Source organism: Artemia sp. Qi Xiang Cuo, chromosome 17, assembly GCF_049724085.1.
Source record: "Artemia sp. Qi Xiang Cuo chromosome 17, ASM4972408v1, whole genome shotgun sequence".
In the NCBI taxonomy this organism is placed as follows: Eukaryota; Metazoa; Arthropoda; class Branchiopoda; order Anostraca; family Artemiidae; genus Artemia; species Artemia sp. Qi Xiang Cuo.
The window spans coordinates 21,518-47,536 of NC_142810.1; the positions used below are offsets into that span (position 1 = coordinate 21,518).

At 34.3% G+C, this 26,019-nt stretch overlaps 1 long non-coding RNA gene across 1 annotated transcript; it reads left to right on the top strand.

Annotated features, from left to right (window-relative positions):
* Positions 1-48: 48 nt before the first annotated feature.
* Positions 49-25,763, top strand: LOC148941758 (uncharacterized). The gene is made up of 3 exons (XR_016143198.1): positions 49-100; positions 3,662-3,839; positions 25,262-25,763. It is a non-coding gene; the product is annotated as an uncharacterized LOC148941758 (long non-coding RNA).
* The last annotated feature ends 256 nt before the right edge of the window (positions 25,764-26,019 follow it).

Below are 26,019 nucleotides of genomic sequence, written 5' to 3' on the forward strand. Positions count from 1 at the left end.
AATGTCCGACGACCTCCCCATAATTAATTAGTATTAGTCCATCATACGCTTTACCCGAGTTAAGTTGTCTAGTGAAAGTAACAAAACTTGAGAGATTAAAGTGAGTATATATACGCATTATGTATTTACATAATTATATATGAGTAAAAATATATATATATATATATATATATATATATATATATATATATATATATATATATATATATATATATATATATATATATATATATATATATATATATATATATATATATATATATATATATATATATATATATATATATATATATATATATATATATATATATATATATATATAGTATATATATATATATATATATATATATATATATATATATATATATATATATATATATATATATATATATATATATATATATATATACATATATATATATTTCCAGACAGTAAGCCTACATTATTTTCAAAAAAATATATTTATATTACAAATTATTTTCCAGCTTTAAGAAGAATCTGTTCGCCTGCGGCAACTCAAACGGTGTTATGTCATACAACATCAATTTTAGAGGAGAGCAAAAGCACTGAAAAAAATTATTCAAATTTGACTGTTTCAATCAAATCTAAAATACTTCAATAACTGAAACATTTTCAAAAACTCACTTACTTCCAAATAACCTAATAGTGTTCATAAATTAATCAATTTTATAATTTCTTATGTAGCGGGATAATTTTGAAGTAAACGATTTGTAAAATTAACTCATAAAACTATTACAATTAATATTAGTTATTTCATAATAAAATTAATAATAAATAGTTTCACACTTTTCAAATAGCTAAAATTATAAGAACTTAGGGCCAGTTGTTTGTATGAAAAAGGGAGATTTTAAGGTATACACTAGATGGCCACAAAACCATTTTGACATCAGAAGCTCAATTTCTCAATTATTTCTGTAGGGTGAGAAAAGAGGATATAATACGTTTAAAAAAAAATAACTTTTGAATGTCTTGAAAACCAAATAAAACAGGAGAAAAGCAATAAAGCTAATGAACTTACATAGTCTAAGGCTGTGGACTGAAAATCCTTTTTTTTTTCTTTTTTTTTAACGACGCCCAACACTTTTTGAAATGGTCAAGCCAAATTGTCCAATCGTTTCTATGACTCAATTACAACACAGCAAAATATCCCCACTTTCCTACGACCCCCATAGTCAAGGTAATTACTTTTCACAAAAAGTTGCAGTGACTAAGCTGTAATATGTTCAACTTGATTGGCTTGACACTATATTAAGCCATTATCTATTCTGTTCTATCTGTGCAGAATAACTCTATATTACTATTTTCATAGGATATCACATTACGTAAATAAGTTTCAATACCTAATTGTAGGTCTCAAACATACTTAAAATAATACCTCTTTATTATCAAATTAATTTGTACTTCGAATAAACTATATTTCAAAAGGATATGTATATTTCTGTATTATTGTTCGAAATAGAGGCCTTTGGGTACTAGGCCATTTAGGTATTTGGTTTTTCCACAAAGTGTCTCCAACACTTACATGTAAGTCCCAAATGTGGTTTATAAAGTTACCTTTTCAATTAAAGGGTTACTCAATTAAAAGGAATCTACGGTTCAAAACGATATTTGCAGGTATAGGATTGTATTTGATATACTGTACAATCAAATTGTAACACATGACATAATCGGAACTTTGCGTCACTTTGTCAAGAACATGGAACAGCCCACCATCAAAACACTTAAAAGTGATTATATCTTATCTTAATTAACTGATCTGAGGACCTGATCTCAATCAAAATGCTTTATATCTCCCTCCTTCCCTTCTTCTTCTTCTTCGAAATAGAGGCTTTTCGGTACTAGCCCATTTAGGTCTCTTCTACTTCCGCAAAAATGTTTAATTTATAGAATTTGAGAGAAAAACACGGGTATAATTTAAATAAAACAATAAAACAAAAAACAAAACTTTAAGTATAATAAAAGTACGAATATTTCGACTCCACGTCCGGGAGACCTTATCAACGGAAAAATTAGATGCACTGGGTGTGAGTTTGAGTATGAGTGTTTGAGTGAGTGTGAGTGAGTGACTTTAAGTGTAAGTGTGAGTGAGAGAGTAAGTGAGTGTGAGCGTCAGTGAGTATGATTCTGTCTGAGTCTGAGCCCTCCTGTGAGTGTGAAAGTTTATATGATCACCCCTCCATAAGAAATATAATATGCCCCCAGGGCATACCTTAAAATATGTACCCCCATGCTCAGGAGGGTGACAACCCCGGAGTTATTGTTATAGGATATTTGGACTATTTTGAACAAAATGGCAATCTCAAAATTTGTATCGAATACATTTGGGGAAGATAGGGGGGGGGGTTAGTTGACACCTGATCACTTTTGACTCTTAAAAAGGGAATTAGAACTTTCAATTACCAATCAAATGGAATTCTTATAAAGTTATGCGTCCAAACCTTTCATAAAAACCTTATATACCCCCAAGGAATAGCTTATAACACCTACCTCTGGGTTCTGGGGGGGGGGTTGACCCCGAAGTTATTGTTCTCTGATCTTTGGACTGTTTTGAACAAAATGGCTATTTCATAATTTCGATTGGATGCATTTGGGGAAAAGAGTTTGAGGGGGGGGATAGTTGACCTCGGATTACTTTTGACTCTTGAAAAGGGCACTAGACCTTCCAATTTTCAATCAAATGAGCCTCCTACAAAGTTTATACGACCACCCCTTTCACAAAAACCCAATATGCCCCCGGGGCATAACATACAATACTTGCCACCGGGCTCGGGGGGTTGTGTCGAATTTGCAGTTATTGTCATCTGATCTTTGGATTATTTTGAACAAAAACAACTTTCCCAAAATTTTGATCAGATGTATTTGGCAAAAAGAGATCTTGGCGGAGGGGGGGGGGCTAGTTGCCCTCGAATAACTTTTGACTCTTGAAAAGAGCACTAGAACTTCCGATTTCCAGTCCAACTATCCCCACTGAAGCTTTTGTGACTACCCCTTCCATGTGTAGTGCCCCTGGGAAAAAATAAATAAATAACAAATAATAATAATAAAACATTAAAGTCTTATGGCCTAAACTATAGGCAACGCCACAGCGTTACCTCTGATAAAGACCCTTGGTGCTTAGGCTACCCTTGTTCCGCAACGAGGAGGTAACTGGAGGCATTAGCTGAAAAAAAAACATAACCGAGCGGCAAGTGTGATTGATGGGAAAACTATGACTGCATTTATGAAGTTAGAATAAAAAGCTGCAACACCAAACCGATAACAGGTATGACAGCAATAACAGAACCAAATATAACCAGAAGCCTGAAAGGTAGAGGCAGGTCTCCAACCATTGTAGAAAAACTTAAGCGATTAGCCCCCCCCCTCCCTTTTTTCTGTTCCTATAGAGTTTATACAGAGCTATCTTCTCAGTCCAGATTATGTTCCCAAAAGAGGTAAAATTATACTTGATCCCAACGTAAAAAATTTCCCTTTCTTTCGACATATCTTAGAAAAAATCCCATAGGCCATAAAACCTCTCTCCGCCTCCAAATGGCTGAATTATCTGCATAATATATTCATCTGTTAGTTTTTAGAGGGTACTCTTGTCTAACGATCCACTTGATCAAAAGCCAGAAACTATCAATTTCATTTAATGTTACAGTGGCAGCAAGTCCGGTTTTAGCCCGAGCAAAATGGACGATTCTTAACCAGTTCACACTCCCTCTTGTAACACAAGGATCAGGAAAACTCTCGGTCCGTGGATTACTTCTAGTTAACATACCAGTCACGTTGTTTCTGGATACCCTATTCGAAGAAGAAGGATTTCCTATCCAAAAAAGGTATTACCATTATTTTTCCCTTTTCGAAGGATGTGCTTAGTGGGAGAAAAGGATAATGTCCCATAGAAAGTTCATAGTCCCCAAGCGAATTTTAAAATATCTGATTTAAAGAGAAGGATTTCTCAAGAAAAGGTTTCATACTCTTTTTTTTGCTTTTCATAAATGAACCAAGTGGGGAGATCATAGGCAGCGCAATCGCTCTGCCTAAGTAAAGAACGAAGTTGGCACAATGTATTATTTATTTATTTATTTTTCCCTTAGACCAAGGCACTTCGTATCGAAGGAGTTGTCGTAGAAACTTCGAAAAAAGCCCATTCGATTGGAAATTGGAGTGGCTTGTGCCCTTTTTAATAGTCGAAAGTTATTTGAAGGCAACTATCACCCCTACCACGCCCACCTTTTCCCCAAACACATACAATCAAAATTTTTAGATCAGCGTAATTGATTTCCACATAAAAATTATATTTTTAAGGAAAACACTCCCCCAGAGCACTCAGGGCAAGGGTTGTAAGTTATGCCCTGGGTGCATATAAGGTTTTTATAGAAAATGTTTATGTAGAAACTTCAAAAAAGGTTCATTCGATTGGAAATTCAAAGGGCTAGTGCCCTTTTTCACAGTCGAAAGTGCTTGGAGGGCAATTAACGCCCCTCTCACGCCCACCTTTTCCCCAAACACACCCAATCAAAATTTTGAGAAAGCCATTTTGATCAACGTAGTTGAAAGTTTTAGAAATTAGATCTTTGAGGATAACCACCCCCCCCCCCGAAAATTCAGGGCAAGGGTTGTAAGTTATGCCCTGTGGGTATATAAGGTTTTTAGTGAATGTGTTGTCGTAGAAAATTCAAAATGGGCTCATTTAATTGGAAATTGAAATGGCTAGTGCCCTTATTAATAGTCGAAAGTGATTGGAAGGCAACTAACACCCTTTCCACGCCCACCAATTATCCAAACACATCCAATCAATCTTTTAAGATAGCCATTTTGTTCAAAGTAGTTGAAATGTTTGGAAATTATATCTTTGAGGATGACAGTCCCCTTACAGCCCTCAGGGTAAAGGTTGTAAGTTATGCCCTGGGGGCATATAAGGTTTTTATTGACAACTTTGTCATAGAAACTTGAAAAAAGGCACATTCGATTGGAAATTCAAAGGGCTAGTGCCCTTTTTAATAGTCGAAAGTGCTTTGAGGGCAACTAACCCCCCTCTCACGCCCACCTTTTCCCCAATCACATCCAATCAAGATTTTTAGAAAGCCATTTTGTTCAACGTAGTTAAAATTTTTATAAATAAGGTCTTTGAGGATGATAACCCTCTCAGAGCCCTCAGGGCAAGGGTTATAAATTATGCCCTGGGGGCATATACGGTTTTATAGATAGTGATGTTGTAGAAACTTCAAAAAGGGCTCATTCGATTGGAAATTAAAAGGGCGTGTGCCCTTTTTAATAGTCGGAAGGGATTGGAGGATAACTAACACCCTTTTCACACCCACCATTTCCCCAAACACATCCAATCAAAATTTTAGAGATAGCAATTTTATTCGACGTAGTTAAAATGTCCGGAAATTATATTTTTGAGGATGACACTCCCCCCAAAACCCTCACGGCAAGGGTTGTAAGTTATGCCCTGGGGGCATATAAGTATTTTCTTATAGAAAGTATTGTCGTAGAAAATTCAAAAAGAAATCGTTTGATTGGAAACTGAAACGGCTAGTGGCCTTTTTAATAGTCGAAAGTGATTGGAGGGCAACAAAACCCCTCTCACGCCCACCTTTTCCCCAAATACATCCAATCCAAATTTTGAGATAGCCATTTTGTTCAACGTAGTTGAAAGTTCAGGAAATTAGGTCTTTGAGGATGATAACCCCACAACCCTCAGGGCAAGGGTTGTAAGTTATGCCCAGGGGCCATATAAAGTTTTAATAGAAAGCGTTGTCGTAGAAACTTCAATAAGGGCTCATTTGATTGGAAATTGAAATGGCTAGTGCCCTTTTAAATAGTCGACAGCCATTGGAAGGCAAATAACACCCCTTTCACGCCCACCATTCATCCAAACACATCCAACAAAATTTTGATATAGCCATTTTGTTCAAAGTAGTTGAAAGGTCTAGAAGTAAAATTTTTGAGGATGACACTCCCCCCACAGCCCTCACGGTAAGGGTTGTAATTTAAGCCCTGGGGGCATATAAGGTTTTCATAGAAAGCTCAGTCGTAGAATCGTAGAAACTTGAAAAAGGCCTCATTCGATTGGAAATTCAAAGGGCTAGCCCTTTTTACTAGTCGAAAGTGATTTGAGGGAAAATAACCCCCCTCTTACGTCTATCTTTCCCCCAGACACAGCCAAACGCACATTTAATATAAACATTTTGTTCAACGTGGCGAAAAGTTTTAGAAACTAGGTATTTAAGGATCATAACCCCCTTAGAGCCCTTGGGGCAAGGGTTTATATTATGCCCCACGCAAGGTTTTTATAGATACTGATGTTGTAAAAACTTCCAAAAGCGCTCATTCGATTGGAAATTAGAAGGGCTTGTCCCCTTTTTAATAGTTGAAAGTGATAGGAGGGCAACTAACCCCCCTCTCACGCCCACCATTTCCCCAAACACATGCAATCAAAATTTTGAGATAGCAATTTTCTTCAACGTAGTTGAAATTTCAGGAATTTAGGTCTTTGAGGATGGCCATCCCCCCCCCACCCTCAGGGCAAGGGTTGTAAGTTATGCCCTGGGGACATATAAGGTTTTATTGAAAGCGTTGTCGTAGAAACTTCAAAAGGGCTCATTCGATTGGAAATTGAAAGGGCTAGTGCCTTTTTTAATAGTTGAAAGTGATTGCAGAGCAACTAACGCCCCTCTCACGCCCACCATTTCCTCAAACACATCCAAGCAAAATTTTGAGATAGCTGTTTTATTTAACGTAGTTTAAAGTTCTGGAAATTAGGTCTTAGAGGATGACATTCCCCTCACAGTCCTCAGGGCAAGAGTTGTAATTTATGCCCTGGGGGTATATGTGTTTATAGAAAGCTTTGTCGCAGAAACTCAAAAAGGGCTCATTCGATTGGAAATTGAAAGGGCTAGTTTTCTTTTTAATAGTCGAAAGTGATTGGAAGGCTTGACATTTTTATAGTAAAGATCGATGTGGGTAGAATGTGTTTTTTTTTAGACCAGGGAACTTCGTATCGAAGGTGTTGTCGTAAAAACCTCGAAAAGAGCTCGTTCGATTGAAAATAGAAAGGGATAATGCCGTCTTTTATAGGCAAAAGTGATTGGAGGGCAACTAGTCCCCTTCCCACGCCCAAACATCCATTTACCCATTATGTTTAAAAACTAAATTCTGCCTTAAGATTGAATCAAAATGCACTGTGTTAATGCTACTTCCCAATAAGACATCTCAGCAGTATCCCAAGAACGACTGAGGGTATTATGTTCAAACTTTCAGGGCTACTTCTGCTCTTAAAATTTAATCAAATCAAAATAACGTAAGTGTATGCAAGCTATCAAAGAAAGTAAACAGATTTTTTTTCGAATGATATCAAGTTTTCTATTTCAGGTCAACTAGAGGAGGTATGAAAGTAAATTAAACATTACTATTTGTGTCCAGATTTTTAAAAGGGTGTATGTTGTCAAAAATTGCTGAAAATTTTTTCCAGCATACAAATAGCAGGCCAAACTATAAAGTCTTATAAAAAAGAAAATATTTAAAGCATTATTTTCTTTTTCCCTGAAAAGACTATGTCAATATCAAAGGAACAGAAATTAACTAAAAAAAACTTTTTCCACAAATAAGTTTTTCAAAGAAAAGTAAAGAACTCCATTAAACTAAAAATGATCAAAAATCAAATCAAACAATCTACCAAGCTTGAAACTACCACAAATCAGCATCAATATACAAATGAAACCCAAAACGAACAGAAACTACAATAAATAGCCGAGTCAAAATCAAAACGAGCAGAAATTAACATAAGTTGGGCGCAAAACCCCTATGCCTTCCCAAGGAGATCACATTAAAGAGATCACAAAACCGTGCAGTTAAGGCCACATATTGCCTTCCCAGGCTATAACCCTCAACAGACCTATACAGAGACACTGGAACAATAGATATAACAGAGATAATCAACGTTAGTAATCTGCGTTTAGCAAACTCGGCAATATCGAATAGGATTCCTCAAGGTCTTTCCAGGTACTTCGAACTTTGTAGCACAGATCATCGAGGAAGAGCTCTCCGCTGCCACTAGTACAATTTTAAACTACCGACAAGAAGGCTTACAAGTTCTCAACACTCTCAAGTTTATAGAAGTATTTCTGTATGGAACTCGGTTAATGAATCTATTAAATCCATAAAATCATTTGGCACATTCCAAAAACGATACCTCCCTTACACAGTTCTGGATACTGCATGAGTTAATGTTTCAATTTTTGGTTCCTATCTTATCCTCTCGCTCTCCTTCTTTGACTCCACCTCGTCTCAATTCTTTCCTTTCTAATTCTTTATCCCTCTCTTATGTTATCAGCTCTTCTCTTTTCATTTCATAGTGTGATATAAATTTGTTTACCAATATCTGTGTGACTCGTACAAGCATTGCTTTGAGTCGAAATGTTCATGTGAATTGTTTCGTTTGTTCATTTATTTAAAAATAAAAGGTTGATTGATTTATTGATTGATTGATTGAAGGCCAGAACAAAATTTGCACTTTACTGAAAAATACGAATGAATGTGCATTGTCAGTTTAATATAGATATACTGATATTTAGTAATCAAAATGTTAATATTATTTGATTTATTAAAGTTATAAAAGTAAAAACATTTAAATTTTTTTCAGTAAAGTGCAAATTTTGTTCTGGCCTTGGGTAGGCATAGGGGTTTTGTGCCCAACTGATGCTAATTTCTGCTCATTTTGAGTTTGACTAAGTTATTCATTGTAATTTCTGATCGTTTTGGGTTTTATTCATTTATTGAAGATGATTTATTGTAGTATTATGCTTGGTATGTTTTTTGGTTTTATTGTTGCTCATATTTTGTTCGATGGAGTTCTTTACTTTTCGTTGCAAAATTTATTTTGCGGAAAAAGTTTTTTAAATTAATTTCTGTTCGTTTCATATTGACATAGTGTCTTAAAAAGAAAAGAAAGTAACGCTTCAAATTTTTTCGTTTTTTATGACTTTATAGTTCGACCTGCTGTTTATATACTGGAAAAAAATTTTCAGCAACATTTAACAATACACACCCTTTTATAAATCTGGTAACAAATAGAACTGTTTAATTTAGTTTCATACCTCCTCTAGTTGACCTGAAATGGAAAACTTGATACCATTCGCAAAAAATCTGTTTACTTTCTTTGAAAGCTTAGATACACTTACCCTATTTTGATTTTGTTAAATTTTAAGAGCAGAAGTAGCCCCAAAAGTTTGAACATAATACCCTCAGTCGTTCTTGGGATACTGCTGAGATGCCTTATTGGGAATTAGCATTATCACAGTGCATTTTGATTTAATCTTAAGACAACATTTAGTTTTTTAACATAATGGGCAAATGGGAGGGTGGGCGTGGGAAAGTGGGAGTGGAAGGGTGATTAGTTGCCCTCCAATCACTTTTGGCTATTAAAAAGGCATCAGCACTTTCTATTTTTAATCGAATGAGCCCTTTTCGAAGTTCCCACGACAACTCCTTCGATACGTAGTGCACTGGTCTAAACAACAACAACAACAAAAATATCACTAATCACTTTCGACTATTAAAAAGGGTACTAGCCCTTTGAATTTCAAATAGAATGAGCCCTTTTTCAAATTTCTACGACAAAGATTTCAATAAAAACCTTATATGCCCCCAGGGCATAACTTATAGTCCTTGCGCTGAGGGTTGTGGGGGAGTGTCCTCAAAAATATGTTTTCTATCTGGATATCAACTAAGTTAAAAAAAATGGCTATCTTAAAATTTTTATTGGCTGTTTTTGCGGGAATGATGGGCGTGGGAGGGGGCTAGCTGCCCCCAAATCACTTTTGACTATTTAAAAGGGCACTAGTCCTTTAAATTTCTAATCGAATGAGCTTTTTTGAAGTTTCTACGACAACACCTTCTATAAAAACCTTATATGACCCCAGGAAATAACTTAAAACCCTTGCCCTGGGGGTTGTGGGGGAGTGTCCTCCTCAAAAACATATTTTCTATCTGGAAATCAAATACGCTGAACATAATGGATATCTCAAAATTTTGATTGGATGTGTTTGGGGATATGATGGGCGTGGGGGGGGGGGCTAGTTGCCCTCCAATCCCTTTCGACTATTAAAAAGGGCACGAACTCTTTGAATTTCCAATCGAATGAGCATTTTTTGAAGTTTCAACGACAACGCCTTCTATAAAGATCTCATATGCCCCCAGGGCATAACTTAAAACCCTTGCCCTGAGGGTTTTAGGGGAGTGTCTTCCTCAAAACATATTTTCTATATGGAAATCAACTACACTGAACAAAATGGGTATCTCAAAATTGTGATTGGATGTTTTTGGGGGAATGATGGGCGTGGGGGGGGGCTAGTTGCATTACAATCACTTTCGACTATTAAAAAGGGTACTAGCCCTTTGAATTTCCAATCGAATGAGCCTGTTTTGAAGTTTCTACGACAACGCCTTCTATTAAAATCTTATATGCCCCCAGGGCATAACTTACAACCCTTGCCCTGAGGGCTGTGGGGGAGTGTCCTCCTCAAAACATATTTTCTATCTGGAAATCAACTACGCTGAACAAAATGGCTATCTCAAAATTTTGATTGGATGTGTTTGATTGGATGATGGGCGTGGGGGGGGCTAGTTGCTCTCCAATCACTTTTGACTATTAAAAAGGGCACTAGCCACTCCAATTTCCAATCGAATGAGCCTTTTTCGAAGTTTCTACGACAACTTCTTCGATACGAAGTGCCTGGGTATGAAAAAAAACACATTGTGCCCACATCGTTCTTTGCTTAGGCAGCGCTAGCGCGCTGCCTATGATATAAAAAAGGCATTTGATACGCTACACCACGAAATTTTGCTGGAGAAAATTAATAACACGGGTATTAGAGGTAAAGGTCTAGATCTAATAAAATCTTACCTACATGGTCGAAAAATTCAGGTAGAAATATATGGACACCTGTCAAGCCATATTGCTATTGATGATATTGGAGTCCCCCAGGGATCAATATTAGGACCATTACTATTTTTGATTTATATAAATGACCTTCTGAGGTGTTTACCCCAAGATAGTAGCTTAGCAGTAATTTTTCCAGATGATACGGCGGTGATAGTAAAAGCTAAAACCCCATCTTTGTTGGTTGAGAAAATGGTGATAGTAACGAACTATTTGAATGAATGGTTTGCATGTAACTACCGAGCTCCAAATTTGTCTAAAACTGAATTCATGATTTTTGGGCGGTCACAGTGAACAGTAAATAAAATTACCACAGAAGGGTTAATTGTAAATCAAAGTTGGATAAAAATAGTAAAATCATTTCGTTACCTTGAGATTATTCGCGATGAGCTTTTATCCTTCCGTAAACATTCTGATTATTTCAGTTTGAAACTTGCCCATAACTTAGGTTGTCTTCATAGATTGAAACATGTCTTTCCTTTTTCCATCCTTAAAGTTTTATACCATTCTCTAATTGAATCATATCTAAATTTTTGCCCTGTAAATCTATCTCAACACATTTACGGTCCATCTGCAACCTCTTCAGATAATTCAAAATAAGGCAATTAGAGTTATAGGTACTTTTGTTCATCGCCCGATGAGGTTTCAAAGTCTCTCGGAAACCCAAATTTTATATGTCTTTCTCGATATACTTAATCTTAAACAAGTGAAAGACCTGCATACAGCAGTGTGGTATTATGATACTCAATCTCCAACAAATTATTTCCATGATTTGGGTATAATTGAGATTCCAATTTCTCCTGCCCACCCCGTCCGCCCCAAGAAGTATCGCATTCCTCAAGATAAATAAGAAAGAGCTAGATTCTCAGTCAGATACCAGATTCCTCATATTGTAAATAAACGTAATTTAGTAGAAATGTTTCCAAGTTTCAAGAGCAGATCTTCTTTGAAAAAACATATTTTAAAAATGGTTCTTTGTCTCGATGTTGGGATTGATGAATAATTGATATTAGTAGGAATTGCGTTGTGGTGTTCTCGCGCTGGGGTGGCCTCCTCTGTTATCTCCTACCTTGTATGTTTTTTTGTTGTTTTTTGTATGTCCTGTATTTGTTAATTCGGCATTTTCTTATATTTGTTTATGGCCCATACATCGAGCCCTGCTCTCAGTCTACCAGTTTAGAAATTTATTTGTTATGTTTTTTTGTCAATAAAAGATTTTGTCTTGTCTTGTCTTGGGAAGGCATATGGGTTTTGAGCCCTACTCATATTAATTTATGCTCGTTTTGAGTTAGACTCGGTTATTTATTGTAATTTCTGTTCGTTTTGGGTTTCATTTATTCATCGATGCTGATTTATGGTAGTTTCACGCTTGGTAGATGATTTTATTTTATTTTTGCTCGTTTTTGGTTTAAGGGAGTTCTTTACTTTTCTTTGAAAAACTTATTTTGTGGAAAAGGTTTTTTTAATTAATAAGGAGTAATACCCAATAGAAAACTCATTGTTCCTTGTAATATCCTAAAAAAAACGAGAATAAAAGTAGGAATGATCTAATATCTCCTGACCCCACACCATATATGGGCATAGAATACTGACGGGCTATAATTTATTCAAGGATTATCGATCGAGTCTAATGAAGTCAAGGTCAATTGATTTGCTGTTGTTTGTCTAGGTGTATTGTCTCCGGGGCGAAGTTTGCACACGCGCATTGACGGGGGGAAGAGATGTATTGATCTGGGACTCGAGGGGGAATTGAATTTCCGAGAACTTGATTGCGTAACCGAGGAGGAAGTGGATTTCCAAGAAATTGATTGCGTAACCGAGGGGGAAGTGGATATCCGAGAAATTGATTGCGTAATCGACTAGGACAAGTTTTTATTAGTGTGTGAATAGAATTCACTCAGATTAGAGTTGGCAGTTTGATAACATGAGTTAACAAGTTGAGTTAGAAATATCCTTTTATTGCAACTGTTCTATTTGTAAAGGACATTTTCATGATTTTGAACATTCGCATGAGCCTACTGCATGCTTAGACAGCATAGATGCAGAGATAGATGAGAAGAATCTAGAGGAAATGAGAAGAAAAATCATACGTGATACGGAGAGAAATTTATATCGTTTGCAAGTAAACTCACATAAAACAAGGTTCGATATGACAGAAAAGGAAAATCAAAAGCAGAGACCAGGAAAAGAGGGCTTTCTCTATAGAGATATCTCAAAATATAGTGTAAAAGACAGCAGTGAAAACCAAAAGAAAAATGTCTATAAAGCAAGATATAACACAGAATATTATAATGAATATGTTTTAAGAGAAGAGAAAAAGTGGACATTTAAGAGACAGCATAAGAGGTCATTCTATGGAAAGGATTTTAAACAACAAAAACCATGGTGGAAGAGTTCTCTTTTATCATCTAACGATAAATATAATTATCGATATATATAATGAGTTTTATATTGTAATCATACAATAAATTTGTACTATTTTAATTTTCTCATACTAGATATGCATAGAGTAAGGATACCAGCAGATACTTCTGTACATGAATAGTTCAGTTTGATTAGATCACTTAATAGAGTACATTCAGTCCACAGTCAAGTTTTCTATCAAAGATAATAAAAAAACATTCTTCTAATCTTTACTCATCTGAAAAATCAATATTTATAATGCTTTTCAAATATATAATGTCCGGTTCTATTATCTCTACATCACTATCTTCTTCTATTATCGCTATACCACATAGAGGGGGTGGGATAAATTCAATCCCGTCTTCATCGTCTATTGTTATATCAATCAATGGGGGGGGCATCTCTGTTATCGCTATATCATATAGAGGGGGTAGGATACATTCAATCCCGTCTTCATCGTCTATCGTTATATCAATCAATGGGGGGGCATCTCATGGAACAAATCGCCGCGTACTCTTATAGTTGGTAAACTTGGAGCCAACCGCTCATCATCTTCAATGTAAAGTCTGCCTGAAGGTCCCCGCCTCACTAAATCCTCCGATGTATATGACAGACCTAATGACGTGTAACGAACTTCCATTACATCGTCACTAGCATCAGTGGTTATAGTACAAAGAAGAACCTCAACCTCAACTGTGAGTTTCCACCCAATTCATACATTCTAAAAAGATTGAGAACAGTTTTAAGTTCACCAAGACATAAAGAAATTTAAAATTCTGTTCCAAATTTTTCCGTAGTAGATAGAAAAAGCTATACCATAGTTGTGAATATTTTCCCGGAAGATAAAAAGTTCCACTTTAATTCTAAATTTTCTCTATGAAAAAGAAATAAGTTATTGTTCAATTCTATTTTTCCAAATAATATAAAAATTTTCCACTTCAATTCTAATCTTTCTCAAAGAGATGAAAAAAATTATAATAATGATCCAAATTTTTCATAGAAGATAGAAAAGTTCAACTTCACTTCTGAATTTTACCAAAGAACACAATTCAATTCTAATTTCTCCAGAGAAAATGCAAATCTTCCACTCCAGTTTTGACTTCACCAAGACATAGAGAAATTTAAAGTTCTGTTCCAAATTTTTCCGTAGTAGATAGAAAAAGCTATACCATAGTCGTGAATATTTTCCCGGAAGATAAAAAGTTCCACTTTAATTCTAAATTTTCTCTATGAAAAAGAAATAAGTTATTGTTCAATTCTATTTTTCCAAATAATATAAAAATTTTCCACTTTAATTCTGATCTTTCTCAAAGAGATGAAAAAATTTAAAATAATGATCCAAATTTTTCATAGAAGATAGAAAAGTTCAACTTCACTTCTGAATTTTACCAAAGAACACAATTCAATTCTAATTTCTCCAGAGAAAATGCAAATCTTCCACTCCAGTTTTGACTTCACCAAGACATAGAAAAATTTAAAGTTCTGTTCCAAATTTTTCCGTAGTAGATAGAAAAAGCTATACCATAGTTGTGAATATTTTCCTGGAAGATAAAAAGTTCAATTCTATTTTTCCCAAAATAATATAAAAATTTTTCACTTCAATTCAGATCCTTCTCAAAGAGATGAAAAAATTTAAAATAATGTTCCAAATTTTTCATAGAAGATAGAAAAGTTCAAGTTCTCTTCTGAATTTAAACCAAATTGAAAATCATGAAGAAAAATTTTAGATTTTAAGAAAGTAAGGAGACGAGAAAGCATAACCTTTTCAAATATTTTACTAAATACTGATAAAATTGAAAGTGATCGATAATTGGCTGGATCATTTCCAGTGCTTTAGAAATATTTAAAAAAGCTTCTAAAGTAAAATTATGGAAAATTTTGAGTTTGGGGGGAAGGGGGATTTCAAACACATCTTCCCATAACATAATTTGTCTTAGCGCTTTAGAAATATTTTAAAAGCTTCTAAAGTAGAATTTTGGAAAATGTGAGTTTGGGGGGAAGGGGGATTTCAAAAACATCTTCCAATGACATAACTTGTCCTCTAAAGCCGATTCTGATGTTTGTAGCGCTCTATCTATTAGTGCTTTAGAAATATTTTAAAAGCTTCTAAAGTAGAATTTTGGAAAATTTTGAGTTTGGGGGGAAGGGGGATTTCAAGAACATCTTCCCATAACATAATTTGTCCTCTAAAGTTGATTTTGATGTTTGTAGCGCTCTATGTTTTAGCACTTTAGAAATATTTAAAAAAGCTTCTAAATCATAATTTTGGAAAATTTTGAGTTTGGGGGGAAGGGGTATTTCAAAAACATCTTCCCGTGATATAACGTCTCCTCTGAAGTCGGTTCTGATGTTTTTAGCACTCTATCTATTAGTGCTTTAGAAATATTTTAAAAGCTTCTAAAGTAGAATTTTGGAAAATTTGAGTTTAGAGGGAAGGGGGATTTCAAAAACATCTTCCCATAACATAATTTGTCCTCTAAAGTTGATTCTGATGTTTATAGCGCTCTATGTCATAGCGCTTTAGAAATATTTAAAAAAGCTTCTAAAGTAAAATTTTGGAAAATTTTGAGTTTTGCGGGAAGGGGGATTTCAAAAACATCTTCCCATAACAAAATTTGTCCTCTGAAGTTGATTCTGATATTTGTAGTGCTCTATCTATTAGTGCCTTAGAAATATTTAAAACGCTTCTAAAGTAGAATTTTGGAAAATTTTGAGTTTGGGGGGAAGGGGGGTTTCAAGAACATCTCCCCATAATATAATTTGTCCTCTAAAGTTGATTCTGATGTTTATAGCGCTCTATGTCATAGCGCTTTAGAAATATTTAAAAAAGCTTCTAAAGTAAAATTTTGTAAAATTTTGAGTTTGGGGGGGGAAGGGGGACTTCAAAAAACATCTTCCCATAACATAATTTGTCCTCTGAAGTCGATTCTGATATTTGTAGATTTCTATCTATTAGTGGTTTAGAAATATTTTAGTAGCTTCTAAAGTAGAATTTTGGAAAATTTTGAGTTTGGGGGGAAGAGGGATTTCAAGAACATCTTCCCATAACATAATTTGTCGTCTGAAGTAGATTCTGATGTTTATAACGCTCTATGTCTTAGCACTTTAGAAATATTTAAAAAAGCTTCTAAAGTAAAATTTTTTAAAATTTTTAGTTTGGGGGGAAGGGGGACTTCAAAAAACATCTTCCCATAACATAATTTGTCCTCTGAAGTCGATTCTGATATTTTTAGCTTTCTATCTATTAGTGGTTTAGAAATATTTTAATAGCTTCTAAAGTAGAATTTTGGAAAATTTTGAGTTTGGGGGGAAGGGGGATTTCAATAACATCTTCCCATAACATAATTTGTCCTCTAAAGTTGATTCTGATGTTTATAGCGATCTATGTCTTAGCGCTTTAGAAATATTTAAAAAAGCTTCTAAAGTAAAATTTTTTAAAATTTTGAGTTTGGGGGGAAGGGGGATTTCAAAAACCATCTTCACATAACATAATTTGTCCTCTGAATTCGATTCTGATATTTGTAGCGCTCTATCTATTGGTGGTTTAGAAATATTTTAATAGCTTCTAAAGTAGAATTTAGGAAAATTTTGAGTTTGGGGGGAAGGGGGATTTAAAGAACATCTTCCCATAACATAATTTGTCCTTTAAAGTTGATTCTGATGTTTTTAGGAAAAGAATGCTTCCTAACCAGAGAAAATACAAATCGTCGACTCCAGTTTTAAGTTCACATGACATAAAGAAATTTAAAGTTTAATTCTAAATTTTTCCGTAGTAGATAGAAAAAGCTATATCGTAGTTGTGAATATTTTCCCGGAAGATAAAAAGTTCCACTTTAATTCTAAATTTTCTCAATGAAAAAGAAATAAGTTATTGTTCAATTCTATTTTTCCAAAATAATATAAAAATTTTCCGATTCAATTCAGATTTTTCTCAAAGAGATGAAAAATTTAAAATAATGTTCCAAATTTTTCATAGAAGATAGAAAAGTTCAAGTTCTCTTCTGAATTTAAACCAAATTGAAAATCATGAAGAAAATTTTTAGATTTTAAGAAAGTAAAGAGATGAGAAAGCATAACCTTTTCAAATATTTTACTAAATACTGATAAAATTGAAAGTGATCGACCGAGACAAAGTAATATTCTTACCAATACCAGTGCAGAATGAGGTGAATGCCTCTAAAAAGGCTATTTAAACTTACAGTAGCCATTGAAGAAGCGGTGATTTCATTTGGGGTATTCATCACTTTATTTCTATCTTTATTTTAATATGCATTGGAGTTAAAACCTTCAAACATCTAATAATGTAAAGTAATAACGGTATATTTTCTTTCGTTAATCAAATTAACAATGCTATATAGGACAATGGAAAACAAGTTCATATATAGTTCTTCTTTACATTTACATAGGACCTTCAATGTCACACTCAACAAATCAGTTATACAGAAGGCTCAATAACTGTGTCTTTAGAGATAAAATGTCCATCCTTCAGCCCCTGGGGAAAGGTTTTTTAACTTATGAAATTTATAGATAAAGCCAATAAAAGTTGGGTATGAAAAAGATTTGTCTTCCAGCTCGAAACATGGATTTAGGGTGAATATTAAGAAAACCACTTGTATTGAATTTATGAAAATAAAGCCTTTGAATTACATACGTGCACACAAGGGAACATCAAAACCATGGGTACAGACCGTCGAGAGAGGGTTCATTCTAATGGGAATAAAAGATTCTAGTGCCCCTTTTAAGTGACAAAAATAATTGGAGGACAACTAGGCCCCCCTCCCATCATCACCTTTTCCAAAATCGTCTAATCAAATTTTGAGAACCTGAAATCACACTTTCAGATTCGATATGTCAGGGAACACACTTTCAGGTTCAGCATGTTGGAGAACCCTAAATAGTCATCCCTAAAAAGGCAAGTTAACCCTAAAAGGTTAAAGAATTTTTCTGAAATTACACTTTCAGATTTGGCATGTCAGGGAACACACTTTTAGGTTCGACATGTAAGAGTTTCAGGTTTAGCATGTCGGAGAACCCTAAATGGTCATCCCTAAAAAGATAAGTTAACCCTAAAAGGTTAGAGAATTTTTCTGAAATCACACTTTCAGGCTCAGCATGTCAGGGAACACACTTTCAGGTTCAACATGTTGGAGAACCCTATAAGGTCAACCCTACCACTTCCAATGTAAGAGCAACCATAAAGTACGTTTACTACAGCCGCAAACATGTATAGTGAGAAGGAAATACTAAGTTGACCTGGGGGGATTTTCCGGCGAGTATGGTTAGGTTAGGTTAGGCTAGATTAAGTTAGGTTAGGTTAAGTTAGGGTTAACTTGCCTTTTTAGGGATGACTATTTAGGGTTCTCCAACATGTTGAACCTGAAAGTGTGTTCCCTGACATGCCGAACCTGAAAGTGTGATTTCAGAAAAATTCTCTAACCTTTTAGGGTTAACATACCTTTTTAGGGATGACCATTTAGAGTTCTCCGACATGCTGAACCTGAAAGTCCTACATGTCGAACCTGTAAGTGTGTTCCCTGACATGCCGATTCTGAAAGTGTGATTTCAGAAAAATTCTTTAACCTTTTATGGTTAACTTGCCTTTTTAGGGATGACTATTTAGGGTTCTCCAACATGTTGAACCTGAAAGTGTGTTCCCTGACATGCCGAACCTGAAAGTCCTACATGTCGAACCTGAAAATGTGTTCCCTGACATGCCGAATCTGAAAGTGTAATTTCAGAAAAATTCTTTAACCTTTTAGGGTTAACTTGCCTTTTTAGGGATGACTATTTAGGGTTCTCCAACATGCTGAACCTGAAAGTGTGTTCCCTGACATGCCGAAAATGAAAGTGTGATTTCAGGTTCTCAAAATTTGATTAGACGATTTTGGAAAAGGTGATGATGGAAGGGGGACCTAGTTGTCCTCCAATTATTTTTGTCACTTAAAAGGGGCACTAGAATCTTTTATTCCCATTAGAATGAACCCTCTCTCGACGGTCTGTACCCATGGTTTTGATGTTCCCATGTGTACACGTATGTAATTCAAAGGCTTTATTTAAATAAATTCAATACAAGTAGCTTTCTTAATATTCACCCTAAATCCATGTTTCGAGCTGGAGTACAAATCTTTTTTCATTCCCAACTTTTATTGGCTTTATCTATAAATTTCATAAGTTAAAAATCTTTCCCCAGGGGCTGAAGGGTGGACATTTTATCTCTAAAGACATAGTTATTGAGCCTTCTGTATAACTGATTTGTTGAGTGTGTCATTAAAGGTCCTATGTAAATTTAAAGAAGACCTATATATGAACTTGTTTTCCATTGTCCTATATAGCATTGTTAATTTGATTAACGAAAGAAAATATACCGTTATTACTTTACATTATTAGATGTTTGAAGGTTTTAACTCCAATGCATATTAAAATAAAGATAGAAATAAAGTGATGAATACTCCAAATGAAATTACCGCTTCTTCAATGGCTACTGTAAGTTTAAATAGCTTTTTTAGAGGTTTTCACCTCATTCTGCGCTGATATTGGTAAGAATATTACTTTGTCTCGGTCAATCACTTTCAATTTTATCAGTACTTAGTAAAACATTTGAAAAGGTTATGCTTTCTCATCTCTTTACTTTCTTAAAATCTAAAAATTTTCTTCATGATTTTCAATTTGGTTTAAATTCAGAAGAGAACTTGAACTTTTCTATCTTCTATAAAAAATTTGGAACATTATTTTAAATTTTTCATCTCTTTGAGAAAGATCTGAATTGAAGTGGAAAATTTTTATATTATTTGGAAAAATAGAATTGAACAATAACTTATTTCTTTTTCATTGAGAAAATTTAGAATTAAAGTGGAACTTTTTATCTTCCGGGAAAATATTCACAACTACGATATAGCTTTTTCTATCTACTACGGAAAAATTTAGAATTAAACTTTAAATTTCTTTATGTCATGTGAACTTAAAACTGGAGTGGAAGATTAGTATTTTCTCTGGTTAGGAAGCATTCTTTTCTTACAAACATCAAAATAAACTTTAGAGGACAAATTATGTTGTGGGAAGATGTTCTTGAAATCCCCCTTCCCCCAAACTCAAAATTTTTCAAAATTCTAATTTAGAAGCTTTTAAAATATTTCTAAAGCACTAATAGATAGAGCGCTACAAATATCAGAATCGACTTCAGAGGACAAATTATGTTATGGGAAGATGTTTTTGAAATCCCCCTTCCCCCCAAACTCAAAATTTTACAAAATTTTGCTTTAGAAGCTTTTTTTAAATATTTCTAAAGCGCTAAGACATAGAGCGCTATAAACATCAGAATCAACTTTAGAGGACAAATTATATTATTGGAAGATGTTATTGAAATCCCCCTTCCCCCCAAACTCAAAATTTTCCAAAATTCTACTTTAGAAGCTTTTAAAATATTTCTAAAGCGCTAAGACATAGAGTGCTATAAACATCAGAATCAACTTTAGAGGACAAATTATGTCATGGGAAGATGTTTTTGAAATTCCCCGTCCCCCCAAACTCAAAATTTTCCAAAATTTTACTTTAGAAGCTTTTTTAAATATTTCTAAAGCGCTAAGACATAGAGCGCTATAAACATCAGAATCAACTTTAGAGGACAAATTATGTTATGGGGAGATGTTCTTGAAATCCCCCTCCCCCCCCAAACTCAAAATTTTCCTAAATTCCACTTTAGAAGCTTTTTAAATATTTATAAAGCACTAATAGATAGAGCGCTACAAGTATCAGAATCTACTTCAGAGGACAAATTATGTTATGGGAAGATGTTTTTGAAATTCCCCTTCCCCCCAAACTCAAAATTTTACAAAATTTTACTTTAGAAGCTTTTTTAAATATTTCTAAAGCGCTAAGACATAGATCGCTATAAACATCAGAATCAACTTTAGAGGACAAATTATGTTATGGGAAGATGTTATTGAAATCCCCCTTCCCCCTAAACTCAAATTTTCCAAAATTCTACTTTAGAAGCTTTTGAAATATTTCTAAAGCACTAATAGATAGAGTGCTAAAAACATCAGAATCGACTTCAGAGGACAAGTTATATCACGGGAAATTGTTCTTGAAATCCCCCTTCCCCCCAAACTCAAAATTTTACAAAATTTTACTTTAGAAGCTTTTTTAAATATTTCTAAAGCGCTATAACATAGAGCGCTACAAATATCAGAATCAACTTTAGAGGAAAAATTATGTTATGGGAAGATGTTCTTGAAATCCCCCTTCCCCCCAAACTCAAAATTTTCCAAAATTCTACTTTAGAAGCTTTTTAAATATTTCTAAAGCACTAATAGATAGAGTGCTAAAAACATCAGAATCGACTTTAGAGGACAAATTATGTCACGGGAAGATGTTTTTGAAATCCCCCTTCCCCCCAAACTCAAAATTTTCAAAAATTCTATTTTAGAAGCTTTTTAAATATTTCTAAACCACTAATAGATAGAGCGCTACAAACATCAGAATCGGCTTTAGAGGACAAGTTATGTCATTGGAAGATGTTTTTGAAATCCCCCTTCCCCCCAAACTCACATTTTCCAAAATTCTACTTTAGAAACTTTTAAAATATTTCTAAAGCGCTAAGACATAGAGTGCTATAAACATCAGAATCAACTTTAGAGGACACGTTATATCACGGAAAGATGTTCTTGACATCCCCCTTCCCCCCAAACTCAAAATTTTCAAAAATTCTACTTTAGAAGCTTTTTTAAATATTTGTAAGGCGCTAAGACATAGAGCGATACAAACATCAGAATCGACTTTAGAGGACAAGTTATGTCATGGGAAGATGTGTTTGAAATCCCCCTTCCCCCCAAACTCAAAATTTTCAATTTCAATCACTTTCAATTTTATCAGTATTTAGTAAAATATTTGAAAAGGTTATGCTTTCTCGTCTCCTTACTTTCTTAAAATCTCAAAATTTTCTTCGTAATTTTCAATTTGGTTTAAATTCAGAAGAGAACTTGAACTTTTCTATCTTCTATGAAAAATTTGGAACATTATTTTAAATTTTATCATCTCTTTGAGAAAGATCTGAATTGAAGTGAAAATTTTTTATTTTATTTTGGGAAAAATAGAATTGAACTTTTTATCTTCCGGGAAAATATTCACAACTATGGTATAGCTTTTTCTATCTACTACGGAAAAATTTGGAACAGAACTTTAAATTTCTTTATGTCTTGGTGAAGTTAAAACTGGAGTGGAAGATTTGCATTTCTCTGGAGAAATTAGAATTGAATTTTGTACTTTGGTAACATTCAGAAGTGAAGTTGAACTTTTCTATCTACTATGAAAAATTTGGATCATTATTTTAAATTTTTTCATCTCTTTGAGAAAGATTAGAATTGAAGTGGAAAATTTTTATATTATTTGGAAAAATAGAATTGAACAATAACTTATTTATTTTTCATTGAGAAAATTTAGAATTAAAGTGGAACTTTTTATACTCCGGGAAAATATTCACAACTATGGTATAGCTTTTTCTATCTACTACGCAAAAATTTGGAACAGAACTTTAAATTTCTTTATGTCTTGGTGAAGTTAAAACTGGAGTGGAAGATTTGCATTTGCTCTGGAGAAATTAGAATTGAATTGTGTTCTTTGGTAAAATTCAGAAGTGAAGTTGAACTTTTCTATCTTCTATGAAAAATTTGGATCATCATTTTAAATTTTTTCATCTCTTTGAGAAAGATCAGAATTGAAGTGGAAAATTTTTATATTATTTGGAAAAATAGAATTGAACAATAACTTATTTCTTTTTCATAGAGAAAATTTAGAATTAAAGTGGAACTTTTTATATTCCGGGAAAATATTCACAACTATGGTATAGCTTCTTCTATCTACTACGGAAAAATTCGGAACAGAACTTTAAATTTCTTTATGTCTTTGTGAACTTAAAACTGAAGTGGAAAATTTGCATTTTCTTTTGAGAAATTAGAATTGAATTGTGTTCTTTGGTAAAATGCAGAAGAGAACTTTTCTATCTTCTATGAAAAATTTGGAACATTATTTAAAATTTTTTCATCTCTTTGAGAAAAATTTGAACTGAAGTGGAAAATTTGGTATTTTTCACCTAACCAAACTTGCTAGTTCGAACAGAAAAATTGTTATCACTGATGAAAAATATTATTTCTATCAGAAATTTTGATTATAGTGTTCTCAATCTTTTTAGGATGTATGGCTCGGGTGGGAACTCACAGTTGAGGATGAGGTTCTTCTGTGTACTATAACCACTGATGCTAGTGACGATGTAATGGAAGTTCATTACACGTCATTAGGTCTGTCATATACATCGGAGGATTTAGTGAGGCGGGGACCTTCAGGCAGACTTTACATTGAAGATGATGAGCGGTTGGCTCCAAGTTTACCAACTATAAGAGTACGCGGCGATTTGTTTCATGAGATGCCCCCCCCCCCCCATTGATTGATATAACGATAGACGATGAAGACGGGATTGAATGTATGCCACCCCCTTTATGTGATATAGCGATAACAGAGATGCCCCCCTCATTGATTGATATAACGATAGACGATGAAGATGGGATTGAATGTATCCCACCCCCTCTATGTGATATAGCGATAATAGAAGAAGATAGTGATGTACAGATAATATAACCGGACATTATATATTTGAAAAGCATTATAAATATTGATTTTTGAGATGAGTAAAGATTAGAAGAATGATAATTTTTTTTTATCTTTGATAGAAAACTTGGCTGTGGACTGAATGTACTCTATTGAGTGATCTAATCAAACTGAACTATTCATGTACAGAAGTCTCTGCTGGTATCCTTACTCTAAGCATATCTAGTATGAAAAAATTAAAACAGTACAAACAAATTTATTGTATGATTACAATATAAAACTCATTATATATATCGATAATTAGATTTATCGTTAGATGATAAAAGAGAACTCTTCCACCATGGTTTTTGTTGTTTAAAATCCTTTCCATAGAATGGCCTCTTATGCTGTCTCTTAGATGTCCACTTTTTCTCTTTTCTTAAAACATATTCATTATAATATTCTGTGTTATATCTTGCTTTATACACATTTTTCTTTTGGTTTTCAATGCTGTCTTTTACACTATATTTTGAGATATCTCTATAGAGAAAGCCTTCTTTTCCTGGTCTCTTCTTTTGATCTTCCTTTTCTGTCATATCGAACCTTGTTTTATGTGAGTTTACTTGCAAACGATATAAATTTCTCTCCGTATCACGTATGACTTTTCTTCTCATTTCCTCTAGATTCTTCTCATCTATCTCTGCATCTATGCTGTCTAAACATGCAGTAGGTTCATGCAAATGTTCTAAATCATAAAAATGTCCTGTACAAATAGAACAGTTGCAATAAAAGGATATTTCTAACTCAACTTGTTCAATCATGTTATCACACTGCTAACTATAAACTTAGTGAATTCTATTCACACACTAATAAAAACTTGTCCTAGTCGATTACGCAATCAATTTCTCGGAAATCCACTTTCCTCTCGGTTACGCAATCAATTTCTTGGAAATCTACTTCCTCTTCGGTTACGCAATCAAGTTCTCGGAAATTCATTTCCCCCTCGAGTCCCAGATCAATACATCTCTTCCCCCCGTCAATGCGCATGTGCAAACTTCGCACCGGAGACAATAAACCTAGACAAACAACAACAAATCAATTGACCTTGACCCCATTAGACTCGATCGATAATCCTTGAATAAATTATAGCCCGTCAGTATTCTATGCCCATATATGGTGTGGGGTCAGGAGATATTAGATCATTCCTACTAATAAAGCCAATTTTTGTCAATGGACATGCATTCATCCCCCCCCCCCCCGCCCCCACTTAGCTGCCTCCCTTGGAAAATTCTCTAGCTACATTCACTTTCTTCTTTTCTTTTTTCGCAGGGAATTCCAACATCCTACTACTACTACTAAGGATTCACCGCAGCACCAAGCCGCCTGACGCCAACACATCTACGCACGCCCCTCCTGCATCCTAATATATTCAAAGCCTCCCTCTTTACACCGTCCCAGGAAGTTAATACTTCCCTTAAATCTTTTATTTACGACATCCTCCCATCCCAACCGCGGACGAACTGTTTTCAGTTCAGCCTTAGACGGCTGACCAAAAAGGACAATCTTTGGTAATCTGTCATTCTTCATTCGCAGAACGTGCCCTCGTCATTTCAACCTTTCTGTCATTATAGCCCTAGATAGCGGGATTGGACCAGAGTTTTCGTGCTGCCTACTGTTTGAAATACAGTCAGTCACCCGGGTACCCAGAGCAATCCGTAGGCAATTTCTCTGGAAAACATCTAGCATATCTCCCTCCGTTTTTCGGGTGTCTTCACTGTAACTTCCAATATTATAATATAGGGAGTTGGAGTTGAGTTAAAGGGGAGAGGTAGTTGAGTATATTGAGTAATGGAGACTGGATTTGTTATTATTAATTTTTGTTTATATTTTTATTTATTATTATTTTTAATTCGGTTATTTATTTATTTTTCTATATTTTTTATTATTTTTTTATAAATAGGTTATAGTTTATCTATTTTTGTTTTATTTGTAATAGTTTTAATTAAATAGTTGAAGTTTATGTAAATAGTTGAGTTAATAGGTAAGTAGTTACGTGGACTTTCGCGCGATCGCAAACCTTCATAGGT